This window comes from Sorex araneus, chromosome 6, assembly GCF_027595985.1.
Source record: "Sorex araneus isolate mSorAra2 chromosome 6, mSorAra2.pri, whole genome shotgun sequence".
Classification (NCBI taxonomy): domain Eukaryota; kingdom Metazoa; phylum Chordata; class Mammalia; order Eulipotyphla; family Soricidae; genus Sorex; species Sorex araneus.
Genome location: NC_073307.1, coordinates 111,404,356 through 111,417,106, shown reverse-complemented (window position 1 = coordinate 111,417,106; position 12,751 = coordinate 111,404,356). Strand labels below are relative to the sequence as shown.

The 12,751-nt window shown below is 41.3% G+C and overlaps 1 protein-coding gene across 4 annotated transcripts in view; it reads left to right on the top strand.

Annotated features, from left to right (window-relative positions):
- Positions 1-12,751, top strand: part of SBF2 (SET binding factor 2) — a 436,024-nt gene that overhangs the window by 402,979 nt on the left and 20,294 nt on the right. The gene's annotated exons all lie outside the window — the stretch shown is intronic.

Genomic DNA, 12,751 nt, shown 5'->3' with positions numbered 1-12,751 from the left:
TGAAAAGGTAACAAGGTACAAAGGTGGTCATTATATAATGATAAAAGAGAAGATCTATTAAGAAGAAATTATGCCTGTCATATAAACACCTAACATCAAAGCATCAAAATATATAAAGCAACATTCAACAAACCAAAGGGAAGGGGTAAATGGTAGCAATACAATAATAGAGGACTTTCACATCTCACTTATATTAATCAGGGTCTGGGAATGCTTTACATGCAGATCAGGTCCAAGCCCTGGCACCTTATGGCCTCCTGGTGGGTCGTGAGACTGTGCAGTCCCCAGGATTAAGCCTGGTCTCCTGCGTACAGATGAGCACTACTGGGAGTGACCACCAAACACAGAGCCAGGAATATCCCCCGAGCACTGCCAGGTGTGATTATAAAAACAAAAACAAGCAAAAAATAGTAAACCAGGAAACTTTGTCCTTTAATGATAAGGCCAGATAAACTTAATATAGACAATTCTAAAATAATATAGACTCCCCACATGCATGTGGAATATTATCAAGGGTAGACCAGATGTAGGAATGCAAACAAAATATAAAAAAAATTAAGATTGAAATATAAAACATCTCATATGGCCACAGTGGCCTGAAACCAGATATAACGTAGAAGAATGCTGGAAATATTTCATCTAGGTGGAAATTAAACAGTATGCTTCTGAGTGACTAGATGAATAGAAAAAGATTAAAAACCTGGAGACAAATGAAAATACAACATAAAATCTATAGGAAAATATACAGGAGAAGCAGCAGTGATTGCAATACAGGTCTACCTTATGAAATTAGACATATCTCAAGTAACCTAATCTTACACTTATAGATACTAGGAAATAGACAAAAACAGTACAAGGAAATAAAAATAAAAGCAGAAATAAATGAAAGACTAAAATTCACATATCTTTAGATTCACTGAAAAGAATCAGAAATAAAGAGTAGTTGCAATAAATATACCACAGAAATAAAATCGTAAGCAACTACTCTGATTATATACCAATAGATTGAACAACCTAGAACATGCAGATAAATTCTTAGAATCGTACAGTCTTCCAGGGCAGGGGATATGGTTCGTTGATAATGGCAAAGCATGTGCTTTGCATTCGAGACCTGTGTTTGATTCCTAAGAGCACTGGAATAAAAAAAAAAAAACAGGGGGGAAATATAATCTCCAGGACTAAATCATGAAGAAATAGGACATCTAGGGGCCGGAGCAATAGCACAGCGGGTAGGGCGTTTGCCTTGCACGCGGCCGACACGGGTTCGATCCCCGGCATCCCATATGGTCCCCCAGGAACTGCCAGGAGCAATTCCTGAGTGCAGAGCCAGGAGTGGCCCCTGAGCATTGCTGGGTGTGACCCAAAAAGAAAAAAAAAAAAAAGAAAGAAATAGGACATCTAAATAGACTAAACAGTAATCACAAACACACTGACATAGACACATAATTCTAGTACCAGGTAACTTTACTGATGAATGTTAACAGATATTTAGATCAATAATACCAACCCTCTCAAATTCGTCACAAAAAAAAAGGAGGAATTTCATTCTAATTCATTTTATGAGATCCACATTGATACCTGAACCAAGAAATGATATCACACAAAATGAAATTATAGACCAGTATCTCTGATGAACTGTAAGTTAAAATCCTCAAAAACTATTAGCAAACCAAACATCAGTATAGTTAAAGAATTATCAAGTGGAATTTATTGCAGAAATGTAAGGACAGTTCACCCTCCATTTGCCAATCAAAATGTTATATCACAGTTGTTAAGTGGAGAAAAACTAATCACAATACATACACAAAATGTATTTGATAATATTTAAAATCTTTTATGATTAAAATAGACTTTGTACAGGCCTCAACAAATTGAAGGTCCTTAATGACATGTCACAACTAATGTTATAATCGAGAGCTTTTTCTTTAACAAGGATGCCCACTTTTGGGACTCTAACAATATCGGAAAGATTTACAAAACAGATGAGGAAAAGAGATAATAGCATCCAATCAAGATAGATGACATAAACCTGACATATACAGATGGTACGGTTTTTTATCTAGAAAAAGTATCTTAGAAAAACTATTAGAAATAATGAATAGAGTAAGGTTTTTGGGGGGGTTGGGTTTTGGGGTTGTTTTTTTTTGGGGGGGGTTGTTTTTTTTTTTGCTTTTTGGGTCACACCCTGCGATGCTCAGGGGTTACCCCTGGCTCTGCACTCAGGAATCACTCCTGGCAGTGCTTGGAGGACAGATGGGATGCTGGGATTGAACCCGGGTTGGTCACATGTAAGGCAAACACCCAACCCATTGTACTCCAGCCCAAGTACACTGTTTTATATATCTTCAGTAAAGGCACAAAAATCAATAGCCAAAACTTACATTTATGTGCACTAACAGTGAAAACAAGAAGAGTTTTGGGTTTTTTTTTTGTTTTTTTGTTTTTTTGGGTTTTTTTTGCTTTTTGGGTCACACCCAGCGATGCACAGGGGTGACACCTGGCTCTGCACTCAGAAATTACCCTGGCGGTGCTCAGGGGACCATATGGGATGCTGGGAATCAAACCCGGGTCGGCCACATGCAAGGCAAACGCCCTACCCGCTGTGCTATCACTCCAGCTCCAAGAAGAGTAATTTTGTATATAAACCCATATACAGTCATGTTAAAAATAAATTAGGAATGAAATTAACCAAGGATATAAAAGACCTATACGCTGACAACTGTTGGATGCTATTAAAGACATTTCATTCTGATTATTTGGAAGAATTAGCATTTATTAATAACATGTCCTATTACTTGAAGAATCTACAGAATCAGTGTAATCCCTATCAAAATTTCAGTGACAGTTTTCTAAAATTTGAAATAGAACCACAGAAGACCCAAAGTATCATCCTTTCTGATTTCAAACCAAGCTGCAGTAATCAAAGTAGTATTGGGATTGATAATGGAGTGATACTGCCAAGAAGATCAGACATACACATTCATAGGACTTCTGAGATCCCAGAAATAAATCCACATAAAAGAACAGCTAACATACAAGAAAGGCTCCAAAAATGTATAGTGAGAAAAGTTCTCTTCAATAATGGTGTAGGACCAGAGAGGTAGTCCAAAGGGTAGGGCACTTGCCTTCCATGTGGCTGACTCTGGTTTGATCTCCAGCATCTGAGTTGATCTTTTGAGCACCACCAGGAATAATTCCTGAGTGAGAGACAGGAGTAAGCCCTGAGCACTGCTGGGTGTAGCCCACAAAACAAAACAAAATAATATGTTCAACGTCACTAATATTAGAGAAATGAAAATCAGATAACAATAAATATTATGTCACTTCTTGTAGAATGGTTGCTAACAGGAGTCCTCAAAAAATCAAGACTCTAGGGATGTGATTCAGCTACAGAGCATATGCCTCACATATATGAAGCCCCAGGTTCAGTCCTTGGCACCAAAAAGAAACTTGGGTCTACAGAAACAGCTCAAGGGTCAGGTGTGCATGTTTTATGTGCACAAGGCCCCAGTTTTGATACCTAGCACTCCAGGGCCCTCTAGCACTTCTGAGTGTAGCCTTGGATACCCCCAAATACTGCCAAGTGTGGATCTGGTGATCCCAGTAACCCCTAGGCTTAAGCAAGCACAGTATCAATAAGTCCTAGCAGTTGTAAACTGTAAGACCCACTTAGTTAGCCAGATGTCATGAGAGTGGCCCTGAATCCCAGAGCACTGCTTGGGAGAGCCTCATCCACAAAAATAATTGAGGGGCTGAGGGTCTATAGTAGCAGAACATGTGTTTGCATAGCCAAGCACATCACTGCATGTGGCCCACAACATTACGAAAACTAAGAATTGAAACACCAGAGGATCTGGCTGTTAATATACTTCTGGTGTTTTGCCCAGATGAGGAAATAGTGGGCTACAGAGATTGCTCAATGGAGAACACGTACCTTGCATGTGCAATGCCCTAAGCTTAATCCCCAGCACTACAAAAGGAAGTGCTGATTCAAAGAGATACAAGTGTCCCTGCACAGGTACCTGCAGTACTATTTATAGTAGCCATGGTATGTACATGGCCATCGACAGATGAATAAAGATAATGTGGTCCATTAGTGATTGGAAGGAAATATTTGCACATGTGACAATGAGTTAACATCCAAAATATAAATAATTCACACGAGGCCAGAACAAAAATAAGCAAGCGCCCCAATTTTTAAAATGGGTAAAAGACCTGAAGAGTTGTCCTCGAAGGAAGACACACAGATGGATAGCAAACACTGAAGAAATTCTCAATGTCACTGGCTATTAGGGAAATGCAAATCAGAACCACAATGAGGTACCATGTCACACACATGAGAATGATCTTTAACAAAGATTAGAAACAGGTGTTGGCAAGGATGTGGCTAGAAAGGAATACTGGTCCACTCTTGCGGGAATGGAAATCAGTGCAGCCTCTTTGGAAATGGGTCTGGAGGCACTTCCTAGGAAAAATTAAAATGGAAATAGCCATATGATCCACTCCCTAGCATTTACCTGAAAGCTAAGAGAACATCCATTTGAAAAGATATTTACACCCCTATGTTTATAGCAGTGTTTTACTCACAATAGCAAAAACACAGACTCAACCTAAATGTTTATCAACAGATGAGTATATTAAAATGCTATGGAGCAGCTGGAAGCCTGCGTCATGAGCAGAGGGGAGAAGGCAGATGGGATAGAGAAGGGATCACTAAGAAAATGATGGCTGGAGGAATCAGTCAGGATGGGAGATGTGTGCCGAAAGTAGATAATGGACCAAACATGATGACCTCTCAGTGTCTGTGTTGCAAGCTATAATGCCCAAAAGTAGACAGAGAGAGTATGGGGAATATTGTCTGCCATGGAGGCAGGGGGAGTGTGGGAAAGGGAAAGTATACCCGGGATATTGGTGGTGGGGAATGTGCACTGCTGGAGGGATGGGTGTTTGATCATTGAGTGATTGTAACCCAAACATGAAAGCTTGTAATTATCTCACAGTGATTCAATAAAATTATATATATGTGTGTGTGTATATATATGTGTGTATATATATATATGTATATATATATGCTATGGAGTGAGGCTGGAGTAATAGTACAGCAGGTAATGCACTTGCCTTTCACTCAGCCAACCTAGGTTTGATCCCCAGCATTCCATATCTTTCCCTGAGCCCACCAGGAGTTATCCCTGAGCCCAGAGCCAGGAGTAAGACCTGAGCACTTCCAGGTGTGGCTTCTCCCCCAAAAAATGCTATGGAGGGAGGCCAGAGAGATCATACAGCAGTTAAGGCACTTGCCCTGCATGCAACTCCAACTCTTTCAAATTCCTGCACTATCTATGTTCCCTTGAACACCACCAGGGATCATTCCTGAGCACAGAGCCAGGAATAGCCCTGAACTATCACAGGTATGGCCCAATAATCTGCTCTCTCCATACCCCACAAATGAAGCAGCTCTGGAGTACTGAGGAACTAGCTCAAGGAATTAGTGTGCATATGGAAGACCCAGGTTCAATTCCTGGCACCACATGGTCTCCCAAGCACACTGGGAATGACCCCTAAGCATTGCGCCAGCAGTAGCCCTTGAAAAAGGGAGGTAGGGGGGAACCAGCTATGCTGCTCAACGACTACTACTCAGTCATTAAGATGAATGAAATCATCCTTTTGAGAACAGAGTAACTGGTACATAGGAGTATTAGCTTGTGAAATAAATCTAATGGAGAAAGACAAATGTCATATGATTTCTTTCATTTGTGGAATATAAGCAAAAAAAAACAACAGGGGCCATAAAATTGGTATAAGCACTTGCCTTGCACACAACAGTTCAACCCCTGGCACTGTGTTTGGTCCCTACCCCAATTTGAGTGCCAGCACTGCCAGGAGTGATCCCTCAGTGTAGAGCCAGGAGGAAACCCTGAGCACCGCCGGGTGTGACTTCCCCCAAAAAAAATTCTGAAGGAAATCCAGCAAAGTCTGAAAATCTATAAAGCTTTGCTGAGAGAAAGGTAATACTATAATACAAGAGCTAATTCTTGTTCATGGATCAAAAGACTTAGTATTGTGAAAATGTCAGCATCCCCATATTGGTCTAAGGATTCAATACAATCACAAACTTCCAGGAGGAAATTCCTTAGAAATTGACATGCTAATTAAAAAATTCTTGTGGAAATTCAGAGAACTGTCAAAATACTTTGGGGGGAGGAGAAGCAAAATTGGAGGAGAGCACTAATTTCAAGGATGATTATAAAACTGTAGTCAAGACCGGTAATTCGTGTAAACATAATGGAGCAGAGCAGAACATACAGAAATATACGTAGACAGCTGATTTCCACAAAGATGGAAAGGCAGGGAAACTCCAAACACTAATAGTGAGTTTTTTGTTTGAATGTAATCAAAGTAAAGAGAAAGTAAAGTGAAATTTATCAGCTACACAGGCGGGGTGGGGGGGAGGTTTACTGTGATTCTTGGTGGTGGAATATGTGCACTGGTGAAGGGATGGGTGTTCGAGCATTATGTAACTGAGACAAGCCTGAAAGCTTTGTAACTTTCCACATGGTGATTCAATAAAAAAAATAAAATAAAATAAAAAGATGGAAAGGCAATTGTTAGAGAAATACATGTTCAACAAATTGTGCCAAATAATTAGATTTCCAAATGCAAAATAAGGGAAAATAACCTAGGGACTGGGGCTATATCTCAGAGTAGGGCACACAGCATGTGTGGACAGTCCCTATCACCATAGTGCAGGGGAGGGGACCAGAGATTTTGACTAGAGCTCATGCTTTTTATGCTGCCACTCAGATTCAGTCCCCAGCACCAAGCACCCCAGACACTGCCAAGAGTAACTCCTAAGCACTGAGCTTGGAGTAACCCTTAGGACCATGCAGTGCTGGCAGCAAGACCTCAGACTCCAGCATGCAAAACATGAGCTCCAGCCCTTTGAGCTATGTCCCAGGCTCAGATTGTGCCACTCAGAGGCAGTGTCATTGGTACAGCATAAGAATGTGTGTCCTGAGCTGGAGAGATAGTACAGCGGGTAGAGCATTTGCTTTGCTCATGGCTAACCTGGGTTCAATCTCAGGCATCCCATATGGTCCCCCAAACACTGCCAGGAGTGATTTCTGAGTGCAGAGCCAGGAGTAACTCCAGAGCATCACCATTATGGACACAAAACAAAACAGATTTCTTGTTTCTTAATGTTAAGATTCCAAATGTGGTATCTACGTATTAGTCAACTTAGATTATTTGGGTAAATCTGGTTTCTTTCCCCTCTTCAGGAAATTCTCATGGCAGCAAAGGTGCAGCTCAGAAATAGAGCACTTGACCTAAATGTGTGAGACCCTGGGTGTGAGGCCCAGCGCACATGACCCCACAAAAAGGAAGAAAGTTCTACATGTTTTTCTCTTAAACAGTTGTGAAGCAGTGCAAGCCAACTGGCCCAGTATCTTTCCTTCCACTTTTAATAAACCTTATTCACCCCGGGCTGGGGGCAGATTGTATTTCAACCTCACACAGAGATGCTTGCAGGGATGTGTTTGAGTGTGCACGCATACGCATACACACACACACACACACACACAATGCTCTGAGGCATCACCTAGATGCTCTCTAAGCACCAGTTCTAGTGTGCTTTCAAGCAGAGAGAGGGCCCTGGGCCTTGGGGAAGAATCTAACCTTTCTAACATAATTGTAGAGTGCAGAGTTTGTGGTGAGGCCAGTCACTCAATACAGTGGGCTATGAAAGCATTTTTCCACTTGTAAAGGAGTTCTGCTTCCAGTCCTAGCATATGATCTCCTTGGAATGCCTGTAAGTTCAACTTAAGGTCGTTTTCATTATCATTTCTATTTACTTCACCTCAGAAGTGGCTCCTTCAAATTACATTCCTAATAACATTAAGGTATCAGAGTAATCAAGAAAAGATACTGATATTATGAGGCAAATGGTTTCTCTGGAGAACAGTTATTGTAGTTATTGAGAGTTATTGTAGTTATTTGTTATTCAAGGGCTTTGTTTAATAGATCTACTTTTTAAAAACTCTGATGGACTACGTGAGTGGAAATAGCCTGAATTCTCTGGACATGTCTGAAGCAGTGAGCCAGGCTTCCACGGAGCTGGGGGTGGGGGCGGGGGGGGGTGGGGACTGGGGGGGAGGGGGGCCTCCGGCAGTAAGAACCAGGAGGCGGGGCTGTGACTACAAAACTTGTTATTGGAGCTCACCACCCTTCATAATGTTGCAGATTGCTTTTGCTTTTCCTGAGACTGTAAGTCCAGCCTCCTGGACCTATCTCCTTCCCTGTCCTGTGCTCCACAATCTGAGTCACCTCCTCTCTCCTGGGCACACTGGCTCCTTGGACTGCTCAAGATTCTGAACCAGGCTCCCAAGATAGAGCTTTACATGTGCAAGTTACAAGCAGGACAGGAAACTTTAGATCTGAATAGTGCTGAATAGAATTGGGAGAGGAGAGAACCAGTCCTGGACAACCCAGCCTATGGCTCTTGGGTTGCACATGTATCAGCAGGAGCAAGTGTGTGAAGGGCAGAACAGACTACTATGCAAGGGATGTGGTTGACAGCTACAACAAAGAGTGCTAGCCGCTTTCATGAACTCATTTTTATGCCCCATTGTTGTTGGGGGGGGCACAACGGGGTTGGGCTATAGCTAGGGGTGCTGCAGAGCTATTCCTGATTCTGTGCTCAGGAGTAACCCCTTGCAGTGCCACAGGAACCACATGCAGTGCCCGAGATACATATAAGGGTTGTCTACATGCAAGACAAATGCCTTTCCTTGGGCCTGATGCCCAATTATTTTGAGCTGCAAACTACTGTTGATGATAAATTAGATGCATATTGGCTTAAATTTTAATTATATCTACAAACTCTTGAAAATGTTTGGCCTCTGTACTGATTTTGTACAATCCCGGGAAACCCCTGTTGATAAACCCTTCATTTTCACTAATGAGAAAATTCATATTTAATACAAGTAACAGTGCTTTAAAACTTAAAATATGATATTTGCCCCAGCTGTTTATTCTCATGTCACACTTGTCTCATATGAAACTTCTCCTGCCTTTAGAGACTTAATATAATAAGAAGGAACGTGATTTAGTTAAAGAAAGCAGTTCCGTTGCATGAGTCAAACTCTTGGGCCAGAGAGACATAGTATAGGAAGTAAGGTGCTTGCCTTGCACACAGTTGATCCTGGATCAATCACCAGCGTGCACTATGGTCCACCTAACTCCAGCAGGGGACACTCCTCTAGGTATGGCCCCAAGCCTCCAAAAAAGAGTCAAAACTCATTTAAAACATCTTCCTAATATTATTTTTGTTTTCTGTTACCTATAAGCTGAAGTGATAGCACAGCAGGTAGGGCATTTGCCTCATACGCGGCCGACCCGGGTTCGATTCCTCCATCCCTCTCGAAGAGCCCAGCAAGCTACTGAGAGTATCCCACCCTCACGGCAGAGCCTGGCAAGCTACCCATGGCGTATTCAATATGCCAAAAACAGTAACAAGAAGTCTCACAATGAAGACGTTACTAGTGCCCGCTCAAGCAAATGGATGAGCAACAGGATGACAGTGATACAGTGATACTAATCCATTAAGAAAGTGTAGAAACGTTTTGAATCATCACAGGAAGATAGCCGGGTTTCTAACCAGAGGATAAGGTGATCAAGTGATTTTGAATTTCCACTGGTACAGTGCATTCCTTGCATGTATAAAGTTTTGGATTCAATCCCTACCACCAAGAAACATCCCCACTGATCTATTGGGCAATCCATATTTTCACTTGGCTGCTCATTTTGGCTAGTCAACTGTTCCCTACATTGCAAACTAAACCTGGAAATTGGCTTTTAGCCAGTCTATCTGTGGTAGTCATTTGAAACAGCTTCTAAGCAGCTACAAATTTTAGCATGAAACTCACCTCAAACTTCCCTAGTAGGTCAGGGGAGATTAGTTGAGCAATATAGAAGTGATTGCTAAGTGGGTAAAAGTGTCATGGCCATCAGCCTAACTTCTTCTAACATATCTCCACAGTCTATGTTTCACCTTGCCTGATTCTCATTCCATATCTAGAGCCCTCACTTCCTAATTTATTAATGGAAAAAAAATTAAAAACAGACAGCTCATTCCCCTTTCCTTAGCATCTGAATATATATCTTTTTATATACTCCGTATCCTGCCTCTTTTCCAAAGCAGTTCCTGATTTCTGGATCTTAACCTCATTCAATCTCTCATTCCCAAATCTTACTCTTAGCTATACATCTTTCTCTGCTATTTGTTCTTTCTTTCATAGGTTTTCTTCTGAGTTGTCTAAAATAAGTACTTTCTTTGGTCCAGAAGTATCTCTGTTCCCCTAAAAACACTTTTTGGTGAATTTCTTTCATCCTCAAACCTCTGGAAGTACATTTTCCCCCTTATATTACAAACTATTGTAACATGTGCTTCTGGGAAGCAATTTATGGTGAAACAAATTAGTTTACATTTGGTTTACATTTGGCAAATGCCTAGCCCAATATAAGATAGGGCATAAACCTAAGAATCCTAACAAGTCAGGAATCAATTTTTTTAAACTTTTTTCATTTTATTGAATCACCGTGAAATAGTTACAAGCTTTCATGTTTGGGTTACAATCTCAAAATGATCAAATGCCCACCTCTCATTTTTATAGCACAGCGGGTAGGGCGTTTGCCTTGCATGCAGCCAACCCAGGTTTGATTCCTCCGTCCCTCTCAGAGAGCCCGGCAAGCTACCCAGAGTAACCCACCCTCATGGCAGAGCCTGGCAGGCTATCCATGGTGTATTCGATATGCCAAAAACAGTAACAGTAAGTCTCACAATGGACACGTTATTGGTGTCCACTCAAGCAAAATCAATGAACAACCTGAGGACAGTGCTACAATTACTGTTGAATAGCCTTGGGTAAATTACTTTAATCATGCACATTATCAGCTTCCTTCCTTGTAAAGGATAGTCAGAAGATCTGAATAGAGATACAAATGGCAAATATGTACATAAATAGATGTTCAGAGGAATTCAAATTAAAAAAAAATAAAAGATAGTGAGGGTTGGTGAGATGACCCCAGTGGGGTGGGAATAGTAAATTGGTACAACTTCTATAGAAAATAGTATCAGTACCTCAAAAAATTAACTACCTTAAAAAATGAGACAACAATATAACTTCTGGGTATTATGTTTGAAGGAATAAAAGAACCTAACCTCCTCAAAGAGAATTTGCATCCCCAATATTCATTGTGATATTGTTCACAAAAGATCTGAATTCAACCTCAGTGTCTATCATTGGATGAATGGATTCTGTTTTCTTTATTGAGTGAGGGAGATTTGGGCCCCATATCCAGTGGAGCTCAAGGGTCACTTCTGGTGGTGCCCGGGCACCATTTGTGGTACCAGGGATTGAACTGTAGTTGACTGTGTGCCATGGTAACTGCCTTAATCTTTGTACTATCTCTCCAGCTCAGATGAGTGATTGTGTTTTGTTTGAAGGCTACACCCACTTGCTCAGGAGTTACTCTTGGCTCTGCACTCAGGAATCACTCTTGGCAGTGCTTGGGAGTCCCTATGAGATACCAGGGATTGAACCCGGGTCAGCCCTGTGCAAGGCAAGCACACACCTGCTGTACTCTCTCTGGCCCCAAATGAATGGATTTTGATGTTTTATTTATCATCTATGGGCTGGAGCAATAGCACAGTGGTTGGGCATTTGCCTTTCATGCAGCCAACCCGAGTTCGATTCCTCTGCCCCTCTCAAAGAGCCCGGCAAGCTACCGAGAGTATCGAGCCCGCACGGCAGAGCCTGGCAAGCTACCCGTGCTGTATTAGATATGCCAAAAACAGTAACAATAAGTCTCTCGGTGAGAGATGTTACTGGTGCCCACTCAAACAAATCGATGAGCAGCGGGATGACAGTGACAGTGATTTATTATATATAAAAGTATATATAATATGTGATAACTACTGTTAACAGTGCTGTGCTATATATGTACTTGAATTTTTACTAAGAGAGTAGATCTCCAATTATTCTTGCCACATAGGCCCCCAAAAAGAATGAGATGATGTGAGGTGATAGGGGTGTACTATTGTAATCATTTTTGCCATAGGTATGTGTAGCAAACTATCTTGTCATACAATTAAATTTATACAGTGCTTGCTCTATGTAAGTTATATCAATAAATCTGAAAAATATTGTTCTGGAGATTAAATTAAGTTATTCACATACCTCTGCCCCAGTGTGGCACACTGTAGGTGCTCAGTAAGGCCCTTCCTACCTCATAGTCGGATTTCACTAGAATGAGTGACTAATGGTTTCAGGCCAACACACAGTGACATAGCATCCATTTTTTGTTCAGTTGGAGTTTTTGTTTGTTTCAAGAAATTGCTTGGGAAACTGTCATTAATGGTAGTGTCAATAATAGAATCTCAATTTAAAAAAATGTTTACTTCATGGGGGCCGGAGTGATAGCACAGCGGGTAGGGCGTTTGCCTTGCACGCGGCCGACCCGGGTTTGATCCCCGGCATCCCATATGGTCCCCCAAGCACCGCCAGGAGTAATTCCTGAGTGCAAAGCCAGGAGTAACCCCTGAGCATCGCTGGGTGTGACCCAAAAAGCAAAAAAAAAAAAAAAAATGTTTACTTCCAAAAGAATTTTTTAATGTTATATGTATACAAAATGTTAACAAATCTCATACTGATTCTTGATTCATACTTCTTTTTTTTTGCCTTGTGTATTTCAG